This window comes from Pogonomyrmex barbatus, unplaced genomic scaffold, assembly GCF_055798465.1.
Source record: "Pogonomyrmex barbatus isolate J1 unplaced genomic scaffold, ASM5579846v1 scaffold1, whole genome shotgun sequence".
Classification (NCBI taxonomy): Eukaryota; Metazoa; Arthropoda; class Insecta; order Hymenoptera; family Formicidae; genus Pogonomyrmex; species Pogonomyrmex barbatus.
In genome coordinates this window covers 25602468-25620782 of record NW_028297098.1, presented here as the reverse complement: position 1 = coordinate 25620782, position 18315 = coordinate 25602468, and the positions used below count along the sequence as shown (strand labels likewise).

General features: G+C 41.9%; 1 protein-coding gene across 12 annotated transcripts in view; it reads left to right on the top strand.

The window, feature by feature from the left end:
• The window catches only part of Prosap (SH3 and multiple ankyrin repeat domains prosap), a 126557-nt gene that overhangs the window by 40568 nt on the left and 67674 nt on the right, over positions 1–18315 (top strand). For 11 of the 12 annotated variants that reach the window (XM_089071241.1, XM_089071228.1, XM_089071222.1 and 8 more), the window contains one exon: positions 9318–9379. The exons of the other annotated variant lie outside the window; for it this stretch is intronic. The gene's annotated coding sequence lies outside the window, so the exon portion shown is untranslated. The remainder of the gene's footprint in view (positions 1–9317; positions 9380–18315) is intronic. 12 annotated transcript variants of the gene reach the window in all.

Below are 18315 nucleotides of genomic sequence, written 5' to 3'. Positions count from 1 at the left end.
TCACTTATTCTTTTATGAAAATAATAGTCACTCCCGAGGCTCCGGTTTCTTTTCACGGTAATATCGATTTTTAATTTATTAGCTCTATTTCGCCGGAATACTTTCGCGTTTAAATGAATTTGTTCGGCGAGCGGAAATTTTACGTCGCGCGAGAGTGGGGATCCACTTCACTTATTTATTTATATGTGAATTTCTTAGTCAAACTCGCTTCGAAAGCGGGATTAATTAATAATTTCGCCGGCGTCCTAGTTTGAAGTGCTTTTGTTACTCTCCGCCGCTGTGGCAGACCTAAAATTAGGGGGGATAAAAAGTGATACACCTTCCGGCAAATTTCTCTTTGCGCAATTAACATACGGGCGGATCGTACGCGCTCACGTACAGAACTTTGCGTTCGACTAACTCGGGTACGCCCAACATTTGAAAAACAAATCACATATTTAATAATACATTAATCCATATCGTTACGTACTACCTGTTTATTTATACGATATCGATATCATTGAATACGATCTTGATGTTGGACAAAAGAAATTTACGAGCATGGATGGGATCGTGTCTGTAGAAGAGAAAAATGCGAAGAACAGATCCTGATTATCCCTCTCTAAAATCGAACACCCTGTCCTCGGTTTCGGAGAATCGCTCATCGCGAGCGATGTCATCTTTTGAAGAACATGAAGTTAAACTCGTTGCGCTTTACGAATGAGTCTGCATTACGTAAAAGTGCGAGCGGCATCATTGCGTGTGCGTCGATATAAAGCGATGTATATATATATATATATATATATATATATATATATATATATATATATATATATTCAACTTTATAATGCTGATCTCTCCACTGGTTGCTCCCTTTCTCCCATCTCTCTCTTTCACTTGCGTGCTACAGACCTGTCTCCCAGTGGGTTAACGAAGAAAGTATGTGGTGTAACCCACTCGAACTTACGTGACGGCGAAGCGTGGACCGCGTACAAAGTGTGGGCAGAGTGATCCGGTAGCCCACGTGCTCTATCGACGATTGATTCCCCTCCCTTCCCCTGCCCCTCGAGATAGAACATCGATTTACACGGAACTGATTCAAATCTATTGCTTTAGCTGTACGTGTTATTAAGCAATAGATATATAATATAGTATCTTCTTGGCATTATTTATTTTTTCATGACATTTTAATGAAAGTAATTAGGAGAAAGAAATTTTATTGACTTGTTCAAATTGTCTATATTTTGGGATTTTAATTTTGTAATTGCATTTAATAGCAAAATACATTTGTTAATGTAGCCTTAATAGAAAGAATTTTAAAAAATAATTTAATGATTTTTAATTTATATGCAAAAATTAAAAAAATCTTAAGAATTTTAATCTTCCAAATTTTTTTATACGTTTACAATATTTTCTGATTGTTTCTGAATGTTGAATCCGAATAGAGAAATTAATGAGAAATATATTTTTAATAGCAATAGTCGATCGCTATCGATGCGCATTAGAGTGGCGTCAGTTAGATTCGAAGTATTACGATAAGTAAATCGAGATCGATAGTTTCTCTTACGTTAAAGTATGGCTAAAGTATAGCTCTGGACCAAAGATAACGATGACATAGCATCATGACATTGGCTTCGGGCGGGATAGTTTCTCGTTATAATCTCATCGATCAGCGCGTCGTCGCGGATCGAGGAAATCCGCGATGTTTTACGGGGAGGATTTTCAAAACCGATGAGATCCGATCGAGAGGATTAGGAGATCGCGTGTAAGAAGAATTAGGAATCGCGCGCGTAAGTGTGGGATCCTCTCGTGAACTAGTCCGTAGGAGAAAGAGAGAGGGTTTCCCGCCCTTTTTCGCATCTCCTTCCCGCAAATGGCTCCGCGATTCTTTCTTTCATTCCGCGCGCTATTGTCTCTCACGAGAGAATCCATAATTTAGCGTTCCCATGAGATACGTGCCACTTCACTTTTTTTTTTTTTTCGGATTGCCCATTAACACGTCGGGAGGATCTACTCGTAAACCTTCTCGCCAGCCAGCAACACGAATCTGTCAGGGGCTATAATTATGTCTTCCATTTATCAATCAGTCGCGTTTACATCTTCTCCATTATGTAATCGTAGATGTCAAAACGGTATAATTATTTTATGTATTACTTCGTCGTACTCGCGGGTACCCGTGAAAGTAATAAATTTTCGCGCGTTCCTCGAAAATGCTTTATTAACGACCCCGGGCTTATCCGGGCGACAATAGAACGATAAACTTCACGCGGCTAGTCGTGTACTGTAACTTCGCCCCGGCGACAAACTGAAAAATTCCATAACGGAAAAATTCCATAACGCGGGCGATGTCTCGCGTTAGCGTTGATTGTGCAATCGCAATGAAATATCGGGAGGGCATTACGAAAGACCGCGCGGCAGCTTGTTTACTCGCGAGTGCGCGAGATGAATCTTCGCGCGGAAGGCGCGCGCGTGGAAGTATCATTTATTCACTCGTCCTTCCTGATCCAACGTTCGCTGATTGCAGGAATTTCCGTCTTCCTGCCGGCACGCCTTGTACGCGACGCGGATTAATTAAAATTACCTGAAGCAATTAGCGGTCGTTACGTGTCGACGTATTATTCGGTGAAAGTGTTGAGAACCTCGACCTATCCTCGCGCGCGAACGGCCGGTCGGGGCTCCATTAATCTCGCGAGCGATTTTCTTTTTTTTTTCTCTCTCTCTCTCTCTCTCTCTCTCCATCTCTCTCTCTCTCTCTCTCTCTTTCTCCCCGCGCTCGTCGGGCTTATCTCGCGCGGATCTACCTTCCGATACGCGCACGCGTAATAATGCGGATACGAACTATGAAACTATCGGCAGATATCGTAAACGTCTCCCCCGTGCCACCCCACCGCGCCACGAGGTACAACGTGTCGAAACGTCGTGTTATAAATTATTAATGGGTGAAAATAGCGCGATGTCAAAGAATCGAAGAGCTCGACAGGACGATGAGTTGCACGTTCGCGATTAACGTGAGGAACGTTTAAAAGATGATATATCTGATTAAAGGAATGCTGAATTCGTCTGTGTTACTGGGTAGAATTTTTGTTTTATGATTTTTTTTTTATTGATTTATTTTATTTTTGTATTAATTTTATAGATTTGGAAATTCTTTTCCACAATTAAAATTTATTCGTATGAACTTTATATTAAAAACGAGAAAAAAATTTTTTTAATCTAAATCTTTTTTATCATTTGTTACGTTAAATTATGGTAATCAAAGCTGTCAAGTCACATTAATATTTATTTTATATAAGAATTTTGCAACCTGTACTTACAAAAGTGAAGTATTGTTAAATTAAAAAAATTATATACAGAAACAATATTGAGCTCTTAGAATTAGATTTAAATATCTAATATGATACAAAAAAATTGATATGAAATTTGTCATATGATATAAAAATGTCTGTATATATATGTGTGAACGCTTTCGTCGGGATTCGATTTCTTCATAACTTTAAAGAAAGATTACTCTAAGGTTGCGTGATCATCATTTCATCAATATTTCTGTATGTATAAAGAAATTTAATTTTTGAACATTTAAAAATTTTTGCCCGTCAGCACGCAAAGAGAGATTGATCTTTAATTTAAGAACGTTAAACTTCAATTGCTTTTGCGATTTAAAAGAAATGGTTTTATATCAATGTCGCTCCGTATGTTTTAATTTTCATTATTTCCATAATCCCTGTTTTAATAATTCTTGTATAGAATTATACATTTTGAGGCATCGCGCATCTTAATTTATAATACCAACCGGACACACGACGACCTTCTTCTTTGTTTAAGCTCGTTGGGGACTGATGGCCAGCTGCACCGTCGTTAACTTGGAAATCGTATATTATATTTAATATCGCATTACGATCGCCGTCGTATTACCATTCGCGATTTAAGCGGCGGCCTCTCGCCGAACGCACGCACTTAACAACAGGTTACGACTATCAGCAAAATAATTTGACCGGTCCCCTTTCACTCGTTCGCTCCAAATTAGTAAATCCACAAGACGAATGTTACGGATGAATTATCGTACGTTTCGGTGTAATGGGTATCGGGCTTATGAACGGCATGTGACGAAACGCGATTAATAAAAAGAAAAAAAAAAGTGAATTATCGTCGGAGAGAGATCGACGAACGAGATTTTAATCGGAGTAATGTGTATCGTAGATTCACCTCGATTTCGCGTATTTTATCCCGCCGTCGCTCGGTAATTAGCGAATTCTTATGGGGGGTATTAAGACGTTCGCTCGCGTTTATCTTTGCAATTAATTTTATCGAGGTCTGATGGTCAGTTTGAAGGAGTAAGTTTCGATGTTTAACAGCACGGACATACGCATGTGTGTCGCGCAATAATCTCGCGTGATAATTAGGATATTCGTGGGAATCTCTTCATTAAAAGAGAGCATTGAGAGACGTGTGGCGCGCGGAAAGAGCACGCCTTCGGAAACGCGCAAGCGGAAACCGGTCGGCTCGCCAAACTCGCGGCGTTCGCGCGAACGGCGCGGTATCGTCGCAATTTCTATCGGATTAAGGGGAAAATAACGCGCCTGTATTTCTATTTATAGCCTGTTCCGAGATGCACGCGTGCAACCCCGATTCTTTTCCTCCGGCCTTCTCGGTCCCGGGTCCGGGGCACGGATGTGGATGCGCCTTTAAAAGGACACGCACGAGTATGCGGCGAGTATCGCGTATCCAGCGGCGTAGGAAACTGTATAAGAAGGCGAAGTCTTACGGGACATGTAAAGTCCGCGTGAATTTGTCGTAAAATTCCGCGGGAATTAATCACGTGTCTCGTCTCGTTTTTTGATTGAACAAGAACGACATATTCACACATGCGAACCGCGCGGCGGAAATCGTTCGTGCGGCGACCGTCGTCGTTACGAGCGTTTCGAGGTCTCGCGTGATTAAGGCGATTTCGAAAAGCGCACACATAAATCAGGAAAAGGCTATAATTATTAGATAATTCCGATCGTACGCGCGCTCGCTCGCGCGCGTCGGTCGTGCGGGTCCGCTAATGATAATGGGTGCGCTACATATACAATAATAAACAATTCTCCCGTGTAAATTGCAGGGAGCGCCGAGACTCTCTTATTTCGCGCCTCGCGTTTCGATCTGCTTGCGCGGCGCCGCGGTGGTTCCCAGGAAAAGACGAGAGAAAAGTCGGAATCGCACGCGCGCGCGTGCCTGCCGATCGAGGAAACTACCTGCGTGTTGTTGTTGCAGCAAGGTTGCAGAGTAGTTATTACGCCCATGTGCATGATAACTAGATGATTAATTTATTATCGCCTTCCTACGGGGGGTTCACCCAGTTACCCGATGCGCCCGATAGGTCAGTGCGAGGGCCGCGCGCTCGGCTCCGCTCGGATGAGCGGGAGGGGGGTGGAGGAGGGGGAGGAAAGAGTATCGATTTTGCATCACACGAGCAACGCGATTGTGCACGCTCGAACGTCTCTATTCGCTCTCGATCCGTAAGCACCGTGCGCGCTCGGGCCGAGAGAGAGAGAGAGAGAGAGAGAGAGAGAGAGAGAGAGAGAGAGAGAGAGAGAGAGAGAGAGAGAGAGAGAGAGAGAGAGAGAGAGAGAGAGAGAGAGAGAGAGAGAGAGAGAGAGAGAGAGAGAGAGAGAGAGAGAGAGAGAGAGAGAGAGCGGACGTTATTGTACGTCACGTATATAATAGCCGGTCAGATCAAATCTCCCCCCGCGCGTCCCCTCCCCCCCCTCGCCCCTTCCCCTCCCCGCGAATAAGCACGCCCGCATTTTACACGCTACCGTTGTCGTCGTCGCCGTCGTTGTTCGTCGTTTATCGGCAAAGATGCGCGATGTACCGTGATCGCAGGAGCGAACGACGACGACGACGACGACGACGACGACGACGACGACGACGACGCGCGGGGCTCGCTGGTGGTTTATATACCGTGTCCGCTCAGTTATCGCTCTGCTTGGTAATGATGCGTATTAATATTTTAGAGATCGATAAGCCCCCGCGTGTGCCATTAACACAACAGCAGCACGTATGAAACCGGTGAGAAAAGTATATGCGGCGCAAAAGCAGCGCGCCGAATCGATTTGTAATTTAGGTCAATCCACTTTTGCGGTGGATGACATTTGCTATCACGAAATTTTGTTACGCTTCGCGTATTATCGTTTGGTAATTATTGAAACACCTACGAGCTTTTACTGGCTGTTATTCGTGGCAACAGAGTAAGTTTCGAGTAATTATTATCTGTTATTAAATTATGTCGAGAGAGAGAGAGAGAGAGAGAGAGGGGGGGGGGGGGAGGGGAGGGAGAAAGGGTTTTAAAAGCGTGGTATCGACGGATGCGTTACCGTAAACTTTGACACCGTAAGCGGATTGACCATCGGTCGCGTATGCTAATTTAAAATTGAAGCCATTACTCGACGATTTCCCTGTATATGCATGAGCGACTATTGTTACGCGACACCGCAGTAATAACAATGGTGATAATAACGATCTACAAGTGTTGACATAACGGGAACTTGGTTGGACCTACATGATAGAGTTCCGAATGTATCTGCAAGGGCGAACATCTCTTCAATTTCGTGCGCCGCATAAAAGCAACTTCATAAATATTATATCAGTCTTGTCCCCTTTCCGAGTGTATACAAAAATAGTTTGTCATTTTTTTCAAGCATTCGCCGTTATAATTAACGATATCTTTTTTTTGCTCGCTTTGCTTTTTTACGTAGAAAATATTAATGTTGAATCAAGGCACACATATATATAGACGAGAATATTACAATTTTAAAAATTTTAGTCTTGATTTGATTGAATTTGTATTGATGCAAATATCACTTTCGTTCAACTCAAGACTAAAAATCTTGTATATGAAGTTTACAGTATTCTTACTTATATATGAGAACATCTACATTTACGTCAATACAAAAATTTAATCAAAACGTACGTTTTGCGCTGCAAACGTACGTTTTGCCCGCGCTTCTCGCGGGATCGTTAATCTTCGTCGTCGTAATATAATGCTTTCGTTATGTATCAGAGAGATGGTTAACGTCCCATAAGGATTTCATTAAGCATTTCGTCGAGTGTATATTGTTCTCTTTGTTGCGTGCGCGTTTAATTTCTACCGCCTAGAAAGTGACTCCGTCAGTTCCCATAAGTATCTTTAGTCGTAATCTAAGACCATCCAACTAGGCATGTGATACGAAAACTTGACACCCAGTATGCACGCTTCTCTTATCTTCTTATCATTCGACACTAGTATGCCGTCTCGCATGATGATTTTTTTTATCCCCCTTTGATTTTATTACGTTGTCGCGCGCGTTTAACAGTCTAGAAAAGTTCGCAACGATAATGATCGTATCGTGTAACGTTGCTCGCGCTGTTCGCAAATTAAATCGGAATTCTCTCAAAAGTGTCTCTCGCCGCGTTTAGTGGAATCGTACACGCGACCGTATGCTTTTGAGGTCTACAATAAGGTAATAGAGAATAGCGCAGATTTCTATCGAAAACCGTTGATGTATCAATTTAATGAATTGACAAAAACAAACACATAGATAGAAAATTAGTCGTAAGTCAAGATTGTATATTTTTATATATAAGCAGGAATATTATAAATATTAAATTTAATTTTATTATTTATTTTTTTATTTTACATTTATAAATGTAAAATTTTACATTTATAAATTTAAGAATATTGTAAATTATAGAAAAATTGTAGTCGTTTTGAATTTGTACCGATGCAGATATAGATATCATTCATATATTATAAGCAAAAATGTTATTTTAATATTTATTCCTCTCCTCAATATTTCTTCCACTGTGCGGAGCCTTACTCAATGCGTTGATTTTCTATCGGAAGGGAACGGCAAATCTTCAAATGAACCTGCCGTGGAACGCTTCGAGTCTGATCTTTAACGATCGTGCGAATGGAAACTCGAAGCGCGGTGTGTGTCGAAAGAAATAATAACGAAGAAGTAAAAAGTGCACTAGGATATCGAGCGACGTTGTTCACACGCTTCTTTACGATTGTTTCGGGACGTAATTATTTAACAATATGTACACATTCACGCGATACTGCGGCGAGATATTCCACAAGGAGGCGCACCGGCGCGGCGATTGGTTTATTTCTTTGTCGAACGATAAGAAGATTAATGTAACGCCACGGCCAAATTATAGCGTTACTAATTCGCGGCTGTGCGAAGGAGCGATAGCATGCTGCAGCCTGAACTTAAGATTTTCGAGACTGGAAAAATAAACGACGGTAATTCCGACTATTCGGAACGAATTGGTGATCCTTCCCTACGAACTACGATTTCCTGCACGATTCCCGAACGATTCTCGGAAAAAGGTCTCGTTCGGCACGCATCGTTCTACAAAACGAAGGCGAAGGGCTCGGAATAACGTTCTTTTCTAACGCGATACTCTCGTCCGTTTGAAAAAAATAACCAACGACTAATGTATTTTTAATGTAAAAATTTCGGCAATTTAAAAATAACAAGCACCTGCAAATTCCGACACACTTGGTTTTTCTCGCGTTTACCTTTATCCGCGGATCTTTCAAATTAACGTTAATTTTTTCCTGACGAAAGTCTCGTATTTTCCATAAGAAATTATTCCTTCATTTTATATTTCTGTGAAGAAGAAATTCCCGGTGGTATGCGTGTTTTGTGCGAGCTCGAGACGCATCGGAGCCAGAATCTGGATCTCATTTTTACCCCTCTCGATCCCGCTCCACCCTAGTGCGCGTCCTTTTTCTCCCTCCCTCCCCCTCCCCCCTCTTCACCGACCGCGTATAGCGAGTGCTGTGCGCTCGTTTCTTGAATTGCGCTTTATTTATGCGATCCTCAATGATCCCGTGGTAGAGATAACCTCGCGGGAAGACACGCCACGCGGGACCATTTCCCCGTGGAAATATCCCCACATTAACAACCCGAGGTGGCGGTGGAGCCTCGGGGAATCGCGTCGTCCCTCCCCCCCCCACGCTCGGCGGCGCCACCGGAGAGGTCAGCGTTGTCCTTTCTGCGATTTTATTGACGACAGTGAGGCGTGGAATAGCGCGTTTTCCTCGCACGAGGGATTCCAGTTTTATCGCCTGCGCATTTAAAATTTATGATATTTCCGATCTCTCCTGCTTTTTTCGTTTCTGTTCTCTCTCTCTCTCTCTCTCTCTCTCTCTCTCTCTCTCCCTCTCTCCCTCCCTTTCTCCCCCTTCCCCACACTCGGCGAGCATCATCGCGTTTGCGTGCGCGGTGCCTTGTGCCGGAAGCGTATCGTGCCGATTGATCTAACGGTGAATTAGCGCGGATGAAAGAGATTTTTCTCTCTCGTTGCAGATGCTGCGGTCGGCGGATCACCTTCTTCTGCATCCGAGCGGCGAGATCGCGCTCCGATTATGGTGAGTAAATCCCCCCGCCCCCGTCCCTCCGTCTTCCCTCCCTTCGCCCTTCGTATCCGCGCGCTAGCGCGCATCGCGAGATAAATTATTTATGACGCACGCTGAGCTCCGTCGGTGGTATCGATTTATCGAGACGGTGGAATCGATCGTTTTTCTATGAATTTGCGCGAACGAAAACGTAACGGTGCATTCCGTTCTTATCGCGGATTCGCGCTTTTCTTTTCGCGCATCGATTCTCTGTTCGTACACGACGAATTTATTATTCCTTGAATATGCCGATAGATTTAAATTTAGCTTTTAAACTTTCCACGCACACCCTTCGAGAAGCTGTCAAAAGAATTTACATATTCAAACTTCAAGGCTGGGAAAAACAAAAAATTCAATTACGCAGATCAGTTTTTGATTTTTTATTATAATTTTATACCGCACGTCCTTCTATATCTTGACTAAGAGGAATGTTTCTCTCTCTCTCTCTCTCTCTCTCTCTCTCTCTCTCTCTCTCAGTGTCTCTCCGGATACGTCACAGTTTCTATTCTTTTCTTTTTATTCCGCCTCAAACTTGTTTTCCTCGTTGGAAGAGGTATAATAAAGCGTGACGCGAAATTTGCAAGGTATATCAAGGAACGCTCATTGTCACCTGACAGCCGAGATATGGTAATCGCGTTCTATACATTATGGAGTATCACCACCCACCTAAAACTAATCTGCGTTGCGCGCCCGGTGTTGCTTTGTAATGAATAGTAACGCAACTATTTCTTTTTCCTTTTTTTTTTTTCCATTAGAAACTGGGACAACCCACGGTGGGTTATATCATTGCCTCGGATTATTACGCGATTGCTCGTTAACGCGCGCGCTCGCATTGTGCAAACCTTCACCCACGGCACTGTTAAATATTAATTATGGCCCGCTGTGTAATCGCACCAGTTCTGGCCGTATCTAGGTATCGAGCGGGCCAATACGTCCCCGATTCCACTCCATTGACTGTCATCTGTAAATTAGGACTGACCACCGTTTGCGAGGTATACAATCGGAGAAATTCAGTTCTACTCGCGGATATCGAAGCAGCAATTTTAGGCGAGGATGTACATGGACAATAAATAATCTTAAAACTTTCAAGATTATATATTCTTATATATTATATAAGCAAAAATATTATAATCCTTTTAGAAAAATTGTAATATTGATGCATTTAGAGTTTCTTATATATGTAAGCAAAAATATATTATAATCTTCACATAAAAGATTTTTGATCTTCAGTTGAGCAAAAATAATACTTGCACAAATCAAGACTAAAAGTGTTAAGAAGATTATAATATTCTTACTTATAAATGAGAATATTTTTTTTTTTATTCAAGACTAATTTTTTCCTGTATAAATGCGTGAATGTCTATGGAAAAAAACACTTTTATTGACAAATCTAAAAATTAGGCCAAATACAAATTCGAAAATAATTTTGTTGGTACTTCAAAATTATGTACGATGTTCGAATTGATTGCTTCAGAAGATTAGAAATTTTTACAATATTAATATCATATTTCAGTATTCTTTATCATGAGTGTATCCAGGATCTTTCGGAGGGAGATTTTTATCAATTCTATTAATACATAAATAGCAATTTTTTATATTAATTACTTTTTTAGATATTTTAAAGCTTAGAATATCTTTCCTGATGAGGAAAATATTATAAGTTTTGTAAATTATAATTTTAATTTTAAATTTTTTCAAATTTCGAATAGAATTTGAATCCAAACTTCTTCTTTGGATACATCCACGTTCATACATATTGATGATCCAACAAAATTACTTTCGAATCTGTATTCGAATCAAACTTTTAAATTTGCAAAAATGTTTTCTTCGCGTAGAAGTAACACGCGATCTCTCGTTGTCGTTGTCGTCGTCGTCGTCGTCATCGTCATCGTCGTCGTCGTCGTCGTCGTCGTCGTCGTCGTCGTCGTCGTCGTCGTCGTCGTCGTCGTCGTTCGATTCGCCCGGAGGTTGACTGATCTCGATTTACCGTTACTTCTTGGCGGAGATGGAGGAAGAAGAGACTCGGGCGGTCGCTCTAATCTTCCGGTATGCTCTTGCCTAATTAGCTCTTTCGCTACGAAGGGCGTGCACCGTGGGTAACTTCTTTACGAGGATAACGATGTAAATGACTAACTGCTCGTCATAATTCCTTTGGTGCTTCCTCGCATTTCTCTCTTTTATTTCAGACTTTATGTAAAAACGAGCTAGCCCACCGACGGGAGCCTGCAGTTTTGAATAAATTAGGTTTAAAGCGCGCCGTTTTATGCTGCCGGCGTAAACGATGTATAACACATTCTTTTTAATTTTGTCAGCTAACTCAGTTTCTGCGTAACATTGTAACGTGTAAAAAGCAGCCGTCACGCGAGTATACCATGCTATGTTTCATAGAAATATAACCGCCGTTTTATCGTGCGATTATGCTCCCTGCTGACACGGAAAACGTTTTAATGGGGAATAAACGCTTCAAAGCAGATGGGATATTGTATGTACATTATTTTCTGACTTTTTCGTGACATACGTTACTGTATACCCTCTCAAACACGAAAGGTTCTCGGTTGCATAACCAATCGGGACTCACTTATATTATTCGTGCCCACGTGTAATTACACGGAAAGGACGGTTTTGCTTAAAGCGTAAAATTTAATACAGATTTAAAAATAGTTTTGTTGGACCGTCAAAATAATTGCCTAGGATGCTTAATTTAATTGCTAAAATGTTAAAATTTTTTGCGATATTATCATGTTTTTTTTCCATGTAGAAACTGCATATGCAAAAAATTATACCTACACATATCATATACTGATATTTAAATAAAAATACATGTATTTATTTAAAAAATATCGCGAATCTCTTCAAAACGCTTTGCATAATTTTGATTAATATAAGGGTCGCCTTTCTCGCGGATATTAAATTCCCTATGGCATATTTTTTTCTACGGTTCGCAAGGAGCGATATGGCTTTGAATACGCTTGACGAGTATATAATCGTGAAAAGCAGTTCGCGTTTCGCGCGTTCCTAAGTGAAATATTAAGCATTACGCGGCGCTCACGTGAGTGAAAAGCACACGAACGTAACTCGTAGACGGGTGCTGCTATACCGGCAAACGAACGGACCGAAGAACAGTATCCACGACGTAAAGGTACGTTCACCTCCTTCCGCTCGCATTCGAGACACGTGTTTAAGATCACGCGCTGGTCCTATTAAGCCGGTCAATCATTACCGCGTGTTGATTGCACTGATTGCTTTTCGGTCGACAGGTTCTATCACCGTCTGCCCGCGTCATGGCGTTACGAAAATTATAGATCATAACAGCCTTCACCATAATTTGAAGAATTAAATGTTTAACCCTTAGCTTGAAATTATTCTTCGAAATCTAATGATGATTTATATAAGACATTTAATTACGTAATAAATATATACGAGAAGAACAATCTTAATGAGATAAACGTTTAACCAGACTGAAAATAATTTTGCTGAACGGTCAAAATAATTGTATAGTTTAAATTGTTTGCTAGAATATAAAAAAATTCTTGTAGTATTTTCAGAAATGCTTGACGTAACTATTTTAATGGCTCAACAGAATTATTTTTACATTCGTATATCCGGACGAATTTTTAAATATTTTAACAAAATCGTCCTTTTCGCGTATATTTACCATTTTTAGTAGAGAATTAAAAAAAATGCGATTAATTATAATTCTCATATATTCCAAATGAATAATAAATTAATGCACTTTGGCAGATTTTAGAGATATATTATATGTAATTTTTATTGCGATTTAGCAAGCCAAATTGAATGGGATCGCGTGCACGTGTACATATGCAAAAAATTTTTGCGTCCGATGCTCGTGAGTCCGAGAGAGAGGGACGACGCGATTCGAGCACGACGATAGCGATCCGAGTATCGACGCGGGATTTTAATCGCCGCTAACGTGAGCACGGTAGAAATATATATATATATATATATATACGCATACGCGTAGATCGCGCGTATGGATAAACGTGGCCGCGCGTTTGCACGCGGACACGCGCGCGCGTGCATAATAACGCGCGTGCATTCTCGCCCCGCGCGCGCGCGCGCGCGCGTGAGTCAGACAAATGGAATTTCGTGACACGCGATACCGAGCCGAACGGTTTATTAACAAGTCATCCGGGGCCGGGCACGGCTCTCCCTGTAACGCTCGCCGCGGCCGCCGAGCGTTAGAAGTCTCTCCGGCGTTTCGAATGCACGCATTGATGCGTGGAAAGGTGCACGGGGAGCGACGGAGCGACGAGGACCGAGCGCGCGACGATTCGTTTTCCGTGATGCCGACGTGTGTCCTACATGAATATCGAACCGGAAAGAAATCCGAGATGAAATACAGCTCCGGCTCGTGTACAGTTAACAGTTTGATAATTTTGCGATAACGGCGGCTCGTCGCGCGAACGTGGGGGGGATGGAAGGGAGGAAGGATTCTGTCGAAAAGAGAGATAAACATGGAATTATTACGGAGAGCGACGATAATTTGTTTGATAATTATCATAAATTATTAAAAAGGTACAATCATTTATTTATTCATTGGAAAATATCACAACTTCGTATTTACGTGAATTCCTTTCCTTGATATAAATTTTTAATTATTACTTCTGTTGGATACGGCGTATTTTTAAACGTATAATTATTTACGATGTTCAACATTTTAAAGTTATTCTCATCAAGAACAAAACAATTAAATATAAACATCTATGATACATTTGCGTAAGTCGTTAATCTCCTCTGAAATATTTTGCGAGCAAAGATATTCGGTTATATCTAACAATAGCGCGCGTTCTCTCTCTCTCTCTCTCTCTCTCTCTCTCTCTCTCTCTCTCTGTCGGAGGAATTCAAGATACAAAAAAGTTTGATGCTAGAAGATTCCCCGTGGCCATGACAGCGACGTTGCTTCGTGCGCAGCTTCAATCTGCCGCCGTTGGGATGCCAAGAACATTCTGTCGTGACCTGTCAGGTTTGCATGCCAATGTTCTCGCTCTTGGCACGAGCTATAACGTTGTAGCAACGGGTGCACGCGGATCTGGATGAAGCCACATTTCAGATATATCATTATTTGAAATACCGAGGGGAAACGTTGCACGAGATTTCGCGCGAACAGAGCGCGGCGTTTACGCGTTGCATTTATTAATTTTGTTTGATGTTAATATTTAAATTTACTGAATTGCAATTAAGGTGTAAAGAGAATCATATTGACAAAGGGGAACGTACACACACACACACACACACACACACACACACACACACACACACACACACACACACACACACACACACACACACACACACACACACACACACACACACACACACACACACACACACACACACACAATTTAATTAAGTTGTATTTAATTCTGTAAATATATTTGTATACCTTTCTTCTTTTTATCAATAATATTAATTTAATTATTATCGTTGATCATCACGAATGCAAATAAATCCTTTTTGTCAATTTTCGCGGCGGCAAAATGTAGATAATTATATCAATTTTTACGCGAATCGCTTATATTATCTAAACGAGCATATTGTTATCAAAATTAGAATTAAATTGCGCATTTGCGCTCGCGGATGATAAAACGGGAGCAAAGAATATAAACGAAGCGGAAAAAAGAAGACAGAGAAAGAAAGAAAGAAGAATTGGAAAACAGGAGAGGGATGAAATAAAGGAACGGAGGGAAGCGGGGAGGAAAAAGGACGATGCGGGGGGCATGTCCGCCGCCAGCGTCGTGGCGTGTATCGCATTTAATTAGCCACCATATGCGGCAATTAATTAAGAATTTCTCGCGTTATTGATGGTTTCACCTGGGGTGTCCATTAGTCGCTCCAACGACGCGCCGCGTCGTTTTCGAACTGAGAGCTATATTCGTTCGCGCAGCCAGGCGCATCCTGCTCACGCTTTTCCACTAATCTATCCCGGGGGATGATATACGAGTCGGCCATAACGCCGGCAATTAACGTTCTCACCCTGCCCGCTTTTGTTCTCCGATAACAGTTCTTTTCACGTAAAGAATTTTGCTAAATCGCCAGGACTGAAAGAGAGAGAATAACGAATGCATTGCTCTTGCCGCACGAATTATATTAGTTGTTACAACGTTCGTTATTACACTAATTGCGATATCTAATTATTAAGCTTATAACTTTATTATTGTTGACATGGAAATTCGCATGGAAAGAATATGGCGATTTGATTTGTATAGTGTAATAATTTATTAAGTCTCACAGTTGTGATAATAATTTAATAATGTGCGCTTTGATTTCTCTTCGAGATTCATCTTTCAATTTCATTTCGCACGTCTTCGGAAGAATGCAGAGCAGCCTAATAATGACAACTTCCCACAATATTGAGAAAATTTGCAACGAACGATGGTGCAACGCGTGAAAACGAATTCTTTTCAGCGCCGGTTCTCGGTAAAAGTGCCGCTTTCAGTTTTGAAGACAAGCGATGCGATTATTGCTAATTAAATTGTATTACGTCAAGCATCTTGCAGTAATTACGTCCGAGAAATTATAACGATTACATACACGATATTCTATATTCGTGTTTTGTAAGGGAGCGAGGGGCTAAGAGAGAAAGAGAGAGAGAGAGAGAGGGAGGGAGGGAGGGACGTTTATATTAAAAAGCAAACAATGTTGTGTGCATTTTGCACGCATACCGAGGCGCGATCTTACTTTAGTAGACTCTCGTTCCCTCGAATACGGAAGACTTTCATCAGGTGTTGTTTCCTCGCGCACGTTTTTCAGCGTGCTTATTACGTAATCCGGGATAATCTATTATCGTCGTGAAAGCGAGACGCTCGCACAGGTTGCTTTTCGCATTATAAATAATTTCGATACCGTCCGCCCCGGTGTTTCCGCCGACTTCCTCCTTTTCGCGCGTTAATGCCGGGTACTTTCGACACGCGGATAGAAACGCCGTTGCCTCGGAAACGCGTCTCTCTCTCTCTCTCTCTCTCTCTCTCTCTCTCTCTCTCGCGGAACCAGCGCGCGCGTTGCGGGGACCAACGCGACGCTTTTGTTTGTATGCATTCCGCGCGTTGCCGTACGTGACATAATCGGCACGACACGCGTGTACAACGGGTGCCATTATTCGCGAACAATGGGACAGTCCGCGCGGAGGATGTTCGACTGGAAAATCGCGTGTCTACTAATCGTACGTGTTTCTGATACTTGACAGTTCATTAAATCCGACTCGAGAGGCGTCCCATTGCGCCTTCAAAATATTCCACGGTGGTTAATAATGAATTTCTTTTTTAAAATTATATTTACAAATACATTTCGCATATTATTGCTTTTGTATCGCTTAAACTTCGGCGATCTTGGAGTTTACCCATTTGTTAAATTTTAGATTAGAAATTAATTATTTTTATATTTCGTGTATCGAATAAAAGTAGGAAAATTGCCCCTTTCTGATCTGTTTTATTCTTGCAATAAGAAAACGTTAATAAAGATAATAAGAAATAAGAAAATAAAGAATCTTTGGGAGATAATGATTGAATTTATCGAGAGGTTTTAATCCAAATATTTTCCTGTGAAAGAAACGTGAGAATTTTTATCTCACGCTTTAAAGATAACATTTTTACCCGTGAGGGAAAAGTTATAAAAGACCTTTTTCCATGTTCCTTCGATACAGGCGGTTCCAATGACCTAGATACAGTAAGCTTAAGCTGTCGGGAACGAATCGATATATACGTAAGATCTTCCAGCGTGCGATTTGGCGCAATTACAGTGTAATCCATGCTTCTTGCGAGATCTCGGTCGATCTTTGAAACGCGGAAAGTGGGCCAGATATTGGGAGTTCGTTCCCTCGCTCTCTCGTCGTTGCAATATGCATTCGCGCGTATAATCCATCGTTTTACTTTCGCTAACCGTCGAGGAGGTAAATAGATCTATATAGAATAGAGGAGAAGTCAGGGGAGGAAAAGTGCGGTCCTTACACCTTCGTGAACCGATCCCCCTGATTACATCGATCGGCTTCTCTCGTGCGTCGCTGTCGGATCAACCTGAGGCGACCGTCGAGCATAGTCGTTTGAAATAGATGACTGCGCTGCGGAGAAACGCGCGAGAGGGAAAGAGAGAGGAGAAGGAAAAGGTGAGGACCGGAGCGGCGGAGAGCGACAGAAGTGGGAGAGAGAGAAAGAGATGGAGGGAAAAGAAAGAGGGAGAGGTGCATGGAGAAAAGGATACGCGAGGCTGTGGCGTGACACGTCGTGATCGGTAGAAAGAATCTCGTCCTGCAACCCGGAAACGCCGTGACTAACAACTCGATATCACGAAGGTGGAAGGAAAAGCCTGGGGACCCGTTTGTATTCGCGGGGTGATGGGTATTTCTCCTCCTTGGGTTCAGGGGGGGGGGTCATCAACCATCGGCCGTCACGGCGGGCCGGGGGATCGCGCATTATTATGACCACATCTAATTGAAACTCTACGGCCCTCGGCTCGGCTCGGCTCGGCTCAGCTCAGCTCGAACTCGGCTCGGCTCGGTCGCGCCTCCGCGCGTATTAAGGCGGGTAGAATAAACTCGTTAATAAATCTCGAGGCATCGAGGTGTTCTTAATGAGAATTCAGTTCGGGCACGTACCGGCCGGAGCCCCCGGGTGGATTAGGTTCTCGGTCTGATCTCTCGGCGAACCTCGGTTGTCCTGCCGAACGATCTTGCCGTTGCCTTCTTTGTCCGGCGCGATGACGTGAGTCGAGGCATGATGAAATGTAAGAATGAGACATCATTAAAATAAGACCAGACCTATATTCTTATTTAAAAAAGTTTACTATTGATCAAACTTTATAACTTGTTTTTTTTTTTTTTTTTTTTTTTTTTTTTTTTATTTTTTCTTCGCGTAATTCCTTTATATTCTGTAAATTAATAAGTATTTTAAAAGTGT